The sequence below is a fragment of the Peromyscus maniculatus genome, chromosome 22 (genome assembly GCF_049852395.1).
Source record: "Peromyscus maniculatus bairdii isolate BWxNUB_F1_BW_parent chromosome 22, HU_Pman_BW_mat_3.1, whole genome shotgun sequence".
Taxonomy (NCBI): Eukaryota; Metazoa; Chordata; class Mammalia; order Rodentia; family Cricetidae; genus Peromyscus; species Peromyscus maniculatus.
The window spans coordinates 2,518,614-2,533,050 of NC_134873.1; the positions used below are offsets into that span (position 1 = coordinate 2,518,614).

The 14,437-nt window shown below is 40.0% G+C and overlaps 1 pseudogene across 1 annotated transcript in view; it reads left to right on the plus strand.

Moving 5' to 3' along the window:
* LOC102922050 (large ribosomal subunit protein eL8-like) overlaps positions 1-12,605 on the plus strand; it is a 108,650-nt pseudogene extending 96,045 nt beyond the window's left edge. The window contains exon 2 of the transcript XR_013047272.1: positions 11,741-12,605. The product of XR_013047272.1 is annotated as a large ribosomal subunit protein eL8-like (transcript). The remainder of the gene's footprint in view (positions 1-11,740) is intronic.
* Positions 12,606-14,437: the final 1,832 nt, after the last annotated feature.

Below are 14,437 nucleotides of genomic sequence, written 5' to 3' on the forward strand. Positions count from 1 at the left end.
GTTGCATCTTTGTTTGGCTTAGGAATTAGGGTAATTGTAGCCTCATAAAAAGAGTTTGGTAATGTTCCTTCTGTTTCTATTGTGTGAACAATTTAAAGAGTATTGGTATTAACTCTTCTTTGAAGATCTGGTAGAATTCTGCACTGAAATCATCTGGTCCTGGGCATTTTTTGGTTGGGAGACTTTTAATGACTATTTCCTTAGGGGTTATTGGACTATTAAATAGCTTATCTGGTCTTGATTTAACTTAGGTATGTGGTGCCTATCCAGAAAATTATCTACTTCTTTTAGATTTTCCAGTTTTGTGGAGTAGAGGTTTTTGAAGCATGACCTGATTTTCTGGATTTCCTCAGTGTTAGTTATGTCTCCCTTTTCATTTCTGATTTTGTTAATTTGGATGCTCTCTCTCTCTCTCTGTGTCATTTGGTTAGTTTGGATAAGGGCTTGTCTATCTTGTTGGTTTTCTCAAAGAACCAACTCTTTGTTTCATTAATTTTTTATATTGTTCTCTTTGTTTCTATTTTATTCATTTCAGCTCTCAATTTGATTATTTCCTGGCATCTATTCCTCCTGGTTGACTTTGCTTCTTATTGTTCTAGAGCTTTCAGGTGTGCTGTTAAGTCACTAGTGTGAGATTTCTCCAACTTCTTTATGTGGGCATTTAGAGCTATGAATTTCCCTCTTAGCACTGCTTTCATAGTGTCCCATAAGTTTGGGTATGTGGTATATTCATTTTCATTGATCTCTAGTCTTTAATTTCTTTCTTTATTTCTTCTTTAACCCATTGGCGATTCAGTTGAGCATTATTCAGTTTCCATGAGATTGTAGGTTTTCTGTAGTTTTTGTTGTTGTTGAAATCTAACTTTAAACCATGGTGGTCTGATAGAACACAGGTTATTCAAATTGTTTTGTATCTGTTGAGATTTGCTTTGTGGCCAAGTATTTGGTCGATTTTAGAGAAAGTTCCATGGGGTGCTGAGAAGAAGGTATATTGTTTTTTGTTAGGATGGAATGTTCTGTAGATATCTATTAGGTCCATTTGGGTCATGACATCAGTTAAGTCCTTTATTTCTCTGTTAAGTTTTGATTTGACAGATCTGTCCAGTGGTGAGAGTGTGGTGTTAAAGTCTCTCACTATTAATGTGTGAGGTTTTATATGCGATTTAAGCTTTAGTAATGTTTCTTTTACATATGTGGATGCCCTTGTGTTTGGGGCATAAATGTTCAGAATTGAAACTTCATCTTGGTGGATCTTTCCTGTGATGAGTATGTAATGTCCTTCTTGATCTCTTTTGATTGATTTTAGTTTGAAGTCTGTTTTGCTGCATAGTAGGATGGCTACACCAGCTTGCTTCTTAAGACCATTTGATTGGAAAGACTTTTCCTAGTCTTTTATTCTGAGGTAGTGTCTATCTTTAAAATTGAGGTGTGTTTCTTATATGCAGCAGAAGGATGTGTCCTGATTTCATATCCATTCTTTTAGCCTGTGTCTTTTTATAGGTGAATTAAATCGATTGATATTAAGGAATATTAATGACCAGTGATTGTTCATTCCTGTTATTTTTTGGTGGTGGTGTGTGTGTACTTCTCTTCTTTGGGGTTTACTGCTGTGGTGTTATCTATTGCCTGTGTTTTCATGGGTGTATCTGACTTCCTTAGGTTGGAATTTTCCTTATAGTGCTTTCTGTAGGGTTGGCTTTATGGATAAGTATTGTTTAAATCTGGCTTTGTCTTAGAATGTCTTGTTCACTCCATCTATAATGATTGAAAGTTTTGCTGGGTATATTAGTCTATGCTGGCATCCATGGTCCTCTTAGAGTCTGCATTACATCTGTCCAGGTCCTTCTGACTTTCAAAGCCTCCATTGAGAAATCAGGTGTTATTCTGATGGGTTTGCCTTTATAAGTCACTTGGCCTTTTTCCTTTGCTGCTTTTAAACATTCTTCTTTATTCTGTACATTTACTTGTTTAATTATGTGGCAAGGGGACTTTTGGGGGGTCTAGTCTGTTTGGTGTTCGATAGGCTTCTTGTATCTTCATAGGCATTTCCTTCTTTAAGTTGGGAAAGTTTTCTTCTATGATCTTGTTGAATATATTTTCTGTGCCTTTGAGTTGGTATTCTTCTCCTTCCTCTATCCCTATTATTCATATGTTTGGTCTTTTCATGGTGTCCCAGATTTCTTGGTCATTTTGTGTTATAATTTTTTTTGGCATTGGTATTTTCTTTGACTGATGAATCCATTTCCTCTATTGAATCCTCTACACCAAAGATCCTCTCTTCCATCTCTTGTATTCTGTTGGTTATGCTTGTATCTATGTTTCCTGTTCATTTATTCAGATTTTCTAATTCCAGCATCCCCTCTGTTTGTGTCTTCTTCATTGTTTCTATTTCCCTTTTCAGGTCTTGGACTGTTTCCCTCACCTGTTTCATTGCTTTTTCATGGTTTTCTTTTAGGGATTTATTGCTTTCTTCTGCTTTACTTGTCCTTTCCTCTAGTTTTTTATAGACTTCTTCCCATTTTTGGTTTGACTTTTCATTTTCTTTATTGATTTCCTCCACTTTTTTGTTTATCTTTTCCTCAATTTCATTTTTGATTTTTTCTTTAAAGGTCTCTAGCATCTTCATGATGCTATTCTTAAGGTTGCTTTCTTCTGCTTCTTCCACTTTGTGATGTTCAGGTCTTACTGTTGGAGGAAGGCTAGGTTTCTGGTGATGCTGTATTCCTCCTTATGTTGTTGTATGTACTTCTGCCTTGATGTCTGCCCATCTCCTCATGGATGCATTCTTGGTCTTATCAGGGCTCTTGGTCCAGTCAGAGCTGACAGATTCAGTGTTTCAGGAAGCCTCTCTTGGTCCAGTGAGAGGTGGCAGATTCTACTTCTCAGAAAGCCACTCTTGGTCTAATTAGAACTGGCAGATTCCCTGTCTCCTGAGTTTACTCTTGGTCCAATGATGGCTCTTTGTCCAATGAGAGCTCTCTCTTTCTCTGGGCCAGGTGGGAGCTCTCTGGGCCAGGTGGCAGCTCTCTGGGCCAGATGGGAGCTCTGTGCCAGATGGGAGCTAGGGGCTGGTCTCTAAGTCTCAGAAAATGGTGGGCATCTTGGGCAGATGGGTGTGGGGGCAGGATGTGTAGATTGCAGGGTCCACTGGGGGGTCTTGGAGAAGGGGAAGCTTCCCAAGGGAGCCCTGCCCACTGGCTGGCAACTGGGGCCAGTTGGGAGGGACTTAGGGGCAGGCCTCCCTGGGTATGACCCCAGACACTCACCTCTGGTCTGGATGGGAGCTCTGGGCTGGATGGGAGCTGGGGACTGGTCTCCAATGCTCAGGAAGTGGCAGGGGTCTCAGATGGATGGGTGGGGGCAGGGTGTGTAGATTGCAGACTCCGCTGGGGGTCTTGGAGAAGGAGAACTTTCCCATGGGAGCCAAGCCCACTGGCCGGCAACAAGGGCCGAGTTGGGCAGCAGCAAAAGCCCTTAATCCAACCGCATGCCAGGCAGAGTCTCTGTGTGGTCAAGGACACAGCGAAACATGGTGACACAAGCCTTTAATCCCAGTACCAACCATAGAGACCTGGAGGTCTATATAGACAGGCAGTGATGAGGAAGTTGTGTGGCTGGGCTTAGAGCCAATGAGAAGGCAGAACAGAAAGGTAATAAAAGCACAAGTCAGGCAGGAAGAAGCTCTCTCTCTAGGGGAGCTACTGCTGATGGTAAGCTAAAGCTAGTCGTGGCTATTGCTCTGATCTCTTTGGCTATTACCTCTGTATTTGGCTCTGTGCTTCTTATTTACTAAGGCTGTTTAGAATTTTGTTTACGGGCTCTGATCCTAACTACAGTAACAGAAAAAGGCTCCCATCAAATGCAGCCCCCTGCCTTAAAGTCCATTGTCTTCCAACTATGAGCAATATTGTTTTTCTTTATCATTAATTCTGCATAAATCATTAAGTGAGAAGGGTAGGATTTTGTCCTTATTCTACAGATAATGAAACCCAGGCTCACATAGATTTGATTTTGAATATGGGTAAGTGTAACTGCTCATCCTGTCATTCTCACTAAATGAAGCTGAAGCCACCTAGGCCAGGCATTGTGGGACAGACTTGTAATCATGGTATTTAGAAAGTAGAAGCAGAAATTTCAGGATTTCAAAGACATCCAAGGTGAACGTGGTCAGTTTGTTTTGGGGTAAGACCCTCAGAACCAAAGGAGACTGTTACTGGTCCAGTACAGTTTCCATAGTCTCTCCTACAGCTCCAGAATTTCAGGGCCACAGTTCCAGCAAGTGTCAGCTGAGATATTAACACCCCAGGTTTTCTATTCTTGATATTTCCTGACTAAAGCAGCCTAGATCACTTTGAGATCAGACTCTTGATGCTCATAAAAGAGTAAAATTCACCTGTAGGTAAGAGAATTAGCCTCAGGCAGGGATGCACTCTCCAATTGCTTATCCAATGCTCTGTGTTCAGCTCTGAAACCATATACACACTACTAACAAAAACAGACTCAGCAGGTCTTATTAATATATTTGTGTATACATAATCACACATGCTTAAAAATTAGCAAGGAAGAATTTGTGAAGGAATGGAGAGAGGACATGGAAGTGGGAAAATGATGCAATACATTTTAATAAAAAAAATTTAAAGCAGCTAGAGAGATGGCTTAGAAGAGCACTGGGTGCTTTTACAGAGGACAGAGACTCCATTCCCAGAAATCATCTAGTAGCTAACCATCTCTTGTAACACCGGTTCTGAGGGATCTGATGCCCTCTTTTGGCCTCTGCAGGTATTGCACACAGACACTTGCAGGCAAACAGCTATATTCATAAAATAAAAATAAGTCTTAAAAATATAGAATTCTCTGCAGTGATTTCACAGCCTTGAGAGAGACAGCAGGCAAGGCTAGTTAAAATGAACTCCTTCTGTTCCTGCATGGAGGCAACTGTGTGACTCCTCTGAGGCAGCATGCTCAGAGCAAAAAGTAGCCTTAGTCTGAGGTTAGAATAGCTCAGCAGGAAAGTTCGTCTAAAAACAGCATCCACAGTACTGATTGTTGACTTTTCCTTGATATTTTTTGTATTTGTGTTCTCTGCCCTTTGTATGTGTGAGAATTAAAGACAATGATGCATCTTTTTAATGTATTGATAATATTTTAAATGTAAATTATAATTTATGATCTAAAAGATAGATTTTTCTCTGTAAGTCCTCATCTGTCTAAGTGGTTAGACTTGCAGTCTCCTTTCCCTCTTTAAATTGTTCAAAATGATAACCTGAGTCCTGATCCTAAAAGAGACTTAAGGATTATATCATATATAGAATGCAAAATCTGTTCTAGTCTGGCTCCTCTTGTAGCCTTAGCCAGAGATGGATACATGCTGTTACTAAATAAATTTTTGTTTATTGATCATTCATTTAAGTATATGGAGTCATTTATTCCTGGGAAGACATTAATTGTAGGACAGCTACACCTCTGGCCATTAAGAAAATGTTTCTGAGCCAGGCAGGAAGTATAGGTGGGACAAGAAGAAAGGAGAATTCTGGGAAGTGGAAGGCTGAGGCAGGGAGACTTTGCCAGCCATGGCCATGACAAGCAACATGTAAAGATACGGGTAAGCCACGAGTCATGTGGCAACTCATAGATTAATAGAAATGGGTTAATTTAAGATAGAAGAACTAGATATCAAGAAGCCTGCCACAGCCATACAGTTTATAAGCAATGTAAGTCTCTGTGTGTTTACTCAGTTGGGTCTGAGTGGCTACAGGACTGGCAGGTGAGAGAGATTTGTCCTGACCTTGGGCCAGGCAGGACTGGAGAAAACTTCAGCTACAGTCACAGTACAGAAAGAGAGGGGTGGGAAGGAGCCTTAAAATTTCCAGTTTTGTCTGCAGTTTGGGCTGCCAATGTACAACCAATTAATCAATTATAGGTGATGGATAAATGTCCTGAATGGCCATTTCTTGGGCTCCACAGACGAGGTTCCTTGGCCAGGAGATTGACCTATTCCCATTGAAATATTAGTTCTGTACTCAGAACAGAGATTCCATTCTCTTGAACAAGGGCCCTTTTCTTGTAACAGGCCTTCATAACCACTTTTAACTTTTCAGTTTCCTAAGGCCTCCCAAATCACTTAGCATCAGAGATCAGAGATCCCAAAACACTTTTGGCAACCTTTGCTTCTGTCAAAGATGATACTGCTAAGAGTTCCAGTGATGTTTCTGGCTTTTAGTCAAGAAAGCAACTGGTTGCTCTTTTTTGAGGTTTTTACCCTAAACTGCTTGGTCAATTTCTACCTCCATTTCTTATCCCAACTCCTCTGAAGGAGGCATGATGGGATTGGAACAATCACTGATCTGGCTTCTCCCAGCTGAATTTGGGATACCAGGTGGCAGTATTGGGATATCCTTCCAGAGAAACTCTTGTAAAGACCAAATGCTCAGAAAAAGACAGAAAAGAAATTCCTTTAATGGTGTCTGCTAAGGACTAAAATGTACAAAGTCCAGAAGACATTTTTTGATGAGCTCACAATAACCTCCATCTATTAGATATTAAATTTTGACACCCATAGCTGGTCTCCCAAGTGATGAGCCCACAATCAGCTTTCACACACTTTCATAGCTGTTTCACCAGCCAAAAATCAGCATGATGTCCTTCCATTATGGCTTCTGGATAGGAAGAAAATAGATATTTAACATCATTTAATTTGGGGGATAAAACAATCATGGGCTTGTCTTCCTTGGCTATATGCAGGTGCTCACTGAGCCAAGATCTGAGGTCTCACATCTGGGCAACATTTTTCAGTGAAAATAAAATATCCATAAGGTTGGTTGTCTAAATAACATCTCATGTAGACTTAAATCTAATGTCTGTAGAGTGTGATCACTTGGGTTGTTGTATCCTAGTCTTAGCCTTTGGCTAAACTTTCCTGCTGGGTGCTGAAGACCATGCAAGTGACCAAAATTAATTTTTCTTTCTGTGGTGTCAAGACCAGTTGAGCAACTAGTCTTCAGGGGTCACTTGAGTTTGAGGGGAATCTCAGATTCTTCTAGTCTTTCTTTACCGCCTTCCATCAACATGAGGATAAGTCAAAGGCTTTGCTTTATGTACTGTAGTTTCCTTTGAAGCCTTGAGTATATCTTTCTCATATTGACCCTCCTTTTGTAGACTGGACAATGTTTCAAATTCAATGAGTGGTGCCTTTATGGCCTCCATGAACAATACAAGTGATCAATTGTTCCCAGGGACCTCATTGGTCTTGTCTGGAAAAGGGAGAAATATTTCCCTTTTAGTCCCTCTAACCACATTAGAATAGCCTCCAAGAATGATTATGAAACACCCAGAAGATCAGTTTTACACCAATTTGGTACTTTTAACTACTGTATACTATTTCAATGGCCAAGCATAACCCAATAAACTTGTCTGACATACATTTTAGCCAGCCCCTAAAATAGTTGATATCTGACCTTGCCAACTTTAGTATCATATATGACCTCAAAATCTCATACTTTGTGTACCTTAACCAACCCACTCATACCTTCATAACTTGCAAAACCTTTCCTGTCTATTTTATTCTTATCTAAGTTCTTTCCCAAAGCCATTTCCATGTTTACATTTTCTAATTTTTTTTAATGTACCAGTTCCTTTCTCTAATTCCATGAGATGTAGGAACATCAGCAAATATATTTATGATGTGTTATGAGAATTTTCTCCCCAGTGGAGGAGGACAAGGCAATGTCTATTCCATCCCCATAAGTCCCAATGACAATGCAAATACAGTTTCACCAATGTCCACTCTGGGAAACCAATGAGTTCATACTTAATGAACATGAGTGAGGAGATTCTTAAAGGAGTTGGTTACTGAAGTGATCTGAATAAAAATGCCCCCTATAGTCCCGTACGGAGTGGCAATATCAGGACGAGTGGCCTTGTTGGAGTAGGTGTGGTCTTGGAGGAAGAGTGTCACATTCACTAACTACTACCTACTATTCTGGATGTAGAACTCTGAGCTCTTTCTCTGGCACCATGTCTGCCTGCTTACTGCCATGATGAAAATGGACTAAACACTCTGAAACTGTAAACCAGCCCCAATGAAATGTTTTCTTTTATAAGAATTGTCATAGTCATGGAGTCTCTTAACAGCAATAAAAACTCTAAGATACCCAAAAGTGGCCACACAAGAATGTCTCCACTCAGTATATACAATGGCTCTCCCATAGTTGCATATGTGTTACTCACCTTCTCTCTACTGTTCCACTGTCCATATAATCTAGCATTAAATCACATTTCTCAGTGAACAAAGGAGGTAAGACTGAAAGCACTCAAGGTATATCCCACTTTGTAGATGACCTCGTCACATGTGCAAATACAGAATCTACTTTCTCCCTGGTATTTCCCAGGCTATGTACTCTAGCTCCTCCCCCAAACCACAAGGTCACATGTCATTATGACTGAATTGCTTACAGTTGGTTGGGAAAGAGGCTGTATACCCAGAAGGAAAGAATAGCTCTTTCTTTGATATGATGGAATATCAATGGTCAGCAAACCTGGCGGTGGCCACCATTTTAAACAAGTACAGCTGGTCATAGGAAGGTGCCAACTTCGCCGGGCGGTGGTGGTGCATGCCTTTAATCCCAGCACTTGGGAGGCAGGGGCAGGCAGATCTCTGTGAGTTCGAGGCCAGCCTGGGCTACCATGTGAGTTCCAGGAAAGGTGCAAAGCTACACAGAGAAACCCTGTCTTGAAAAATAAAAAAAAAAAAAAAGGAAGGTGCCAATAGTTTGTCTTAAGATAGTGCTGAACAACAAGATAATGAAATAAATTACTATTTTCTAGGTATAATCTATCAAACTAAACTTTAGAGAAAACATGTGACTTCATTCCTGCTGAGCTGCCCCTGGCCTGACTCCAGAGAGCAGCACCTAGCCCTAATCCATCCTTTGTTTTACCAACACCTTTTGTTTCTCTTATACCTTTTGTTTCTATTATCACCCTATGGGAATCTTGTCTCAGAGCCTCCAAGGATCAAAGGCCTATGCAAAACTTGGTTCAGGAAACCCAGAAAACCATGGTACCTGAGAAATCAAGGAATTTGCACTTGGTATTTTATCTCTGAGAGCTCCTTTCAGGTTGCTTTAAAGATACAGAATTAACTGGCTAAACTGTAAAATAAAGAGTAAATAAAAATGCCCTTGGTGAAGGGAAAGTGCTTCATTCCTTTGAGGCTGGACCCCCTGCAGCCATGAATGGCTAGATTCATTCTTAAGATGCTCTGAGTCTTTTCCCATGGATCCTCATGAACACACACACCAGTGCCATGACAAACAGTGGCAATAGTCACCAAATGTGGGGCTTGTAGCATGAAGGAGAAAGGATCCCTGAAGAAGGGCAGAGGAGCTGGCCACCTTAAGAACTGGAGGGAGCTCTCTCAGGGTCAGAGGACTCCAGGATCATCAGGGTCATGGGGAATTTAAACTCCCCATCTCAGGAGCAACAAAATGTACAGTTGCTAAAATCCTCATCAAAATAAAAAGCAGTAACTGCATAATTTTTAAAGATAGAAATACAATAGTTTCTGAGACAAGAAGTAAATAAAGAAAAAAGACCTTTCTCAATAGAAAAAAAGGGAAAGAATAGATAGATAGATAGATAGATAGATAGATAGATAGATATAGATATAGATAGATAGATAGACAGACAGATAGACAGATAGATAAGCCGGGCGGTGGTGGCACACTCCTTTAATTCCAGCACTCGGGAGGCAGAGGCAGGCAGATCTCTGAGTTCGAGGCCAGCCTGGTCTACAGAGTGAGTTCCAGGAAAGGCACAAAGCTACACAGAGAAACCCTGTCTCGAAGAACCAAACAAACAATAAATAAATAAAGGAATCTTCCCAATAGAAAAGAGGGAAGAGAAGGACATTTTCCAATAAAAAAAGGGAAAAATTTTTAATCAAGATAAAAAGAATTTCCTGTTAAAAAGGAAAAAAAATATTAAAACTAGGCCTAAAAATTTAAAAGCCTCATAAAAGAAAAATAAAGGAAAGAAAAAAGCCTCTTCCCAATAGAAAAGGAAGGAGAAAAGGCTCTTTCTGATATAAGAGACTGAGGATACCTAACACTCTGAGCTCTTTCTGCCTGCCAGCACAGAGCGGCAGCATCTGAATTACACAGAATCAACAGGTGGGCCTCACTGCTACAGCCTGAGCAACAAGCCCGGAGCTTAGAAATGTGTTGTTTGCTTAACTTTGGTTTAAATGTTTTTCATTTTTCCCTCAGAGCGGGAATAATTCACTATTAAAGATCCCTTTGTGGGCAATGTTCTTTGTTTTTCCTAATGGTGGGAATAACTCACTATTAATAGTCCCTTCATGGGCAAAAGAGGAAGTTTAAATGGACCCAACTTCTGGTGAAGAACGGTTGTGGTCAGGACATGGAATGCTAAGTTGATGCTGTTTGAATTTCCAGAGATATTAATCACTCATTGTATAGAGGATGTTCTCTTCTTTTGATTGTCTAATAAATGTTTGGATGAATGTTTGATTTTCATGGTAGATAAACTAAAGGAACAGGATTCATAATTTTGAACTATATATTAGGTATGCTCTTGTCTGTTGATCACTACTGAGAATTTGGCTCTATTTTTTAAGTTGCTTTCTAGAAATTCTTGGTTAAATTCTATAGAAATGTAATGCCTAAAACAGATTGGGCTGTTAGCTTATTAAATAATATGGTTGCTAGTATAAAAACCCATAGAAAATAATGTCTTACTGATAAAGAGTTTACAAGATTATTTTTCCACAGAGTAAAATACAGGTAAATTATTTGGTCCACATTGTTAATAATTGGCGAGTTACATTAACATGTTACTTGGGATCTATAAAATGGATCCTCTTTTTTATAAAAAATACACCAAAGTTTTACCTAAAGTTACCTCCTAAAATCCTATAGAGATTGTATTTAATGCTTTTATAATTGGCATATGTGAAAAGGACCATAGAAATAGAAACTGGTGATAGAATTGCTCGATTGTTATCACTTCCATATCTTAAAGGGGAATTGGCAGCTGTATGTAGAACCAGAGGCTTTGGAAGTACAGAACAAAAGAAGTTTTGACAAACAGTTATCAATGATAAATGGCCTAAATTAAAAGAAAAATTAAATAAGATTGAGTTTGAAGGATTATTGGATTGTGATACTGATAGATTTATAATTTCAAAGAATTCTGGGATCCTAACTGGCCTTTACAAGAAGTCTCCACTCAATTTGTAGGCATTGGAATCTTTTCTCAAGTAAAACAGAGTGTAGAGTGGATTAAATGTATAGGGCCAGAAGGACAGAAACGTATATCAAAGCCTTATGTGGCTGATATAGCCATGAATTTATGGGGAGAGATTTGTTACAACAATGGGGAGCTCAAATTATATCCCTACAATTTCAGAAACAGCTCGTAAATTGATGTTTAAATTGGGATACATTCCTGGAAACATCATCAGAAAAAAAATTATAAGGGAAGGTCACAGGCTATGCAGGTTGTACAAGGGCAAGACAGGACAGGAACTGGCTATCCAAATTTAGAGTAGGGACCGCTGCCAGTAGCCCAACTTTGTGTCAATATTTTGTAAATCAACCACTGGAAATGACTCATAAACAATTTCTTTAGTCTATTATTTATCTTTATATGGATGATATTTTATTGGCTGCTACTGATACAGAATACCTTAGAAAAATGTTTAATGTGCTCTCTCCTCCAGCAAGATGCCCAAGGGGAAGAAGGTGGCCCCGGCCCCCGCCGTCGTGAAGAAACAGGAGGCCAAAAAGGTGGTGAATCCTTTGTTTGAGAAAAGGCCTAAGAACTTCGGCACTGGGCAGGACATCCAGCCCAAAAGAGATCTCACACGCTTCGTCAAATGGCCCCGCTACATTAGGCTGCAGAGGCAAAGAGCCATTCTCTAAAAGCGGCTCAAAGTACCTCCTGCCATTCACCAGTTCACACGGGCCCTGGACCGGCAAACAGCTTCCCAGCTGCTTAAGCTTTCTCACAAGTACGGGCCAGAGACAAAGCAGGAGAAGAAGCAAAGGCTGCTGGCCCGAGCTGAGAAGAAAGATGCTGGCAAAGGGGACGTCCCGACTAAGAGACCACTGGTCCTCCGAGCAGGGGTCAGTACAGTCACCACCTTGGTGAGAATGAGAAGGCTCAGCTGGTGGTGATTGCCCACGATGTAGACCCCACTGAGCTGGTGGTCTTCCTGTCTGCCCTGTGTCGAAAGATGGGGGTCCCCTATTGCATCGGCAAGGGAAAGGCCAGGCTGGGGCGGCCGGTCCACCGGAAGACATGCACCACTCTTGCCTTCACACAGGTTAACTCGGAAGACAAGGGTGCTCTGGCTAAGCTGGTGGAAGCCATTAGGACCAATTACAACGACAGATATGATGAGAGCCACCGCCACTGGGGAGGCAACGTCCTCGGTCCTAAATCTGTGGTGGATTGCAAAGCTGGAAAAGGCAAAGGCCAAAGAACTCGCCACTAAATTGGGTAAAATGTACGCTGCTAAGTTTTCTGTACATAAATATAATTACAAACTTAAAAAAAATGTTTAATGTAATACAGAAAAATTTACCCTGTTGGGGATTATAAATTTGTCCTGAAAAAAAAAAAATACAAAGAGGAGATTCTCTTAGCTATTTAGACTATAAATTAAGTAAACTGAGAATTCAGCTGCAGAAGGTACAGATTAGGAGGGATCGACTACATACTCTTAATTATTTTCAAAAATTATTGGGTGATATTAACTGATTGCAGTCTACAATTGCTTTGTCTAGTCAAGAATTAACTAGTTTGTTTCAAATTTTGCAAGGTGACTCAGATTTAGACAATCCAAGACAGTTAATAGCTATGGCCAGAAAATAATTAGCCCTGGTAGAAAGAAAATTACAAAATGCCTATTTGGATAGATTAGACCTTACAAAGAGATGTGTTTTAGTAATTTTACCTTCAAATTATTCCCCTACTGGACCCATTATGCAGAGAGAGGATTATATTTTGGAATGGATTTTTTTAGCTTACAAACAAAGTAAAAAATTAAAAACCTATATTTAAAAAACATTGGCCGGGAGGTGGTGGCGCACGCCTTTAATCCCAGCACTCGGGAGGCAGAGCCAGGTGGATCTCTGTGAGTTTGAGGCCAGCCTGGGCTACCAAGTGAGTCCCAGGAAAGGCGCAAAGCTACTCAGAGAAACCCTGTCTCGAAAAAACAAAAACAAAAAAAAACATTTCTGAACTAAACATAAAGGGAAGATTAAGACTTTGTCAATTGTCAGGTATGGATCCAGCTGAGATTATGGTAGCCTATACCAATGCTGAAATTAGACAATTGTTGAGAGATCTAACCTCACACTAAAAGAGATGCTTGCTAAACAGAAGGGGGATATGAGGACCCCCAGAGGTAGACTGCATAATACCCTACTAACTTTAAAAAAAAAATTTTAAATGCTAATGAAACAGGAGCAACATCGAGTTATGGAAAGAATTGCTGAATCAAGTCAGCCCATGTATTATAAATATTTTAACATAAAAATAGTCCAGGGAAAGTATTAAGTTGGGGCCAAGGTTATGCTTATGTTTCCACGGGAGATATTAAATTGTGAATTCCATCGAAATTGATAAAAATCCACCATGAACAAGAAAAATCTCCCTGATACTGTGGCTACGGAGATGCCTCTGTGAAAGGCAAGGCACATGAGGCCTTTGGAGCAGACAACTCACCCACCTGGGGACAGCTTAAGAGTTTGTGTGACGAAGGAGAGATGATACTTCGCATGACTCAGAAGCCTTTGAATGCTCCAAACTTATTTCTTGCCATGTTTTCCACGGTTACAGTGCAGGAAAAAGGGATGGATCATAATTATTGGGCTTCAATTAATTAATCCAATCCTTCAATTAACATAGCAGTAGTTGGGGAGACAGGAATATTCCTGTAGTGGTTAATGAATCTTCTTGGCTACCTGATCCTTATGACAACTGAGGTCCTGATCAGCCAACAGATAAGGGTAAAGTGATTAACAATTACACTGTTGGAGTACAAAGAATACCTATTTGCATGAGAAATGGAATTCAATGCCTAAAAATTACCTCTCAAGTATGGTTATTCATAGTCAATACTACTCAAAATTATCATAAGTTTTATATGCTTCATGTATCTAGTTTTAAAGGACAGGAGATTAATGCTACTAGTTCCATAAATCTACCATTCTGTGAGATGAGGGTTACTAACAAGGAATCTGACTGGGTACATTGGCAACAGTGTAAGAGTGAGAAACCTGGAGTGCTAATTAATATCTCTAAAGGAGACATCATTGACTAGAGCCCTTACAGCTCCCCTCAAGGGAAATATTCTCACTCAAAGTTAAGATGTAAATGGTATAATATAAATGGAACTGTGAAAATCAGT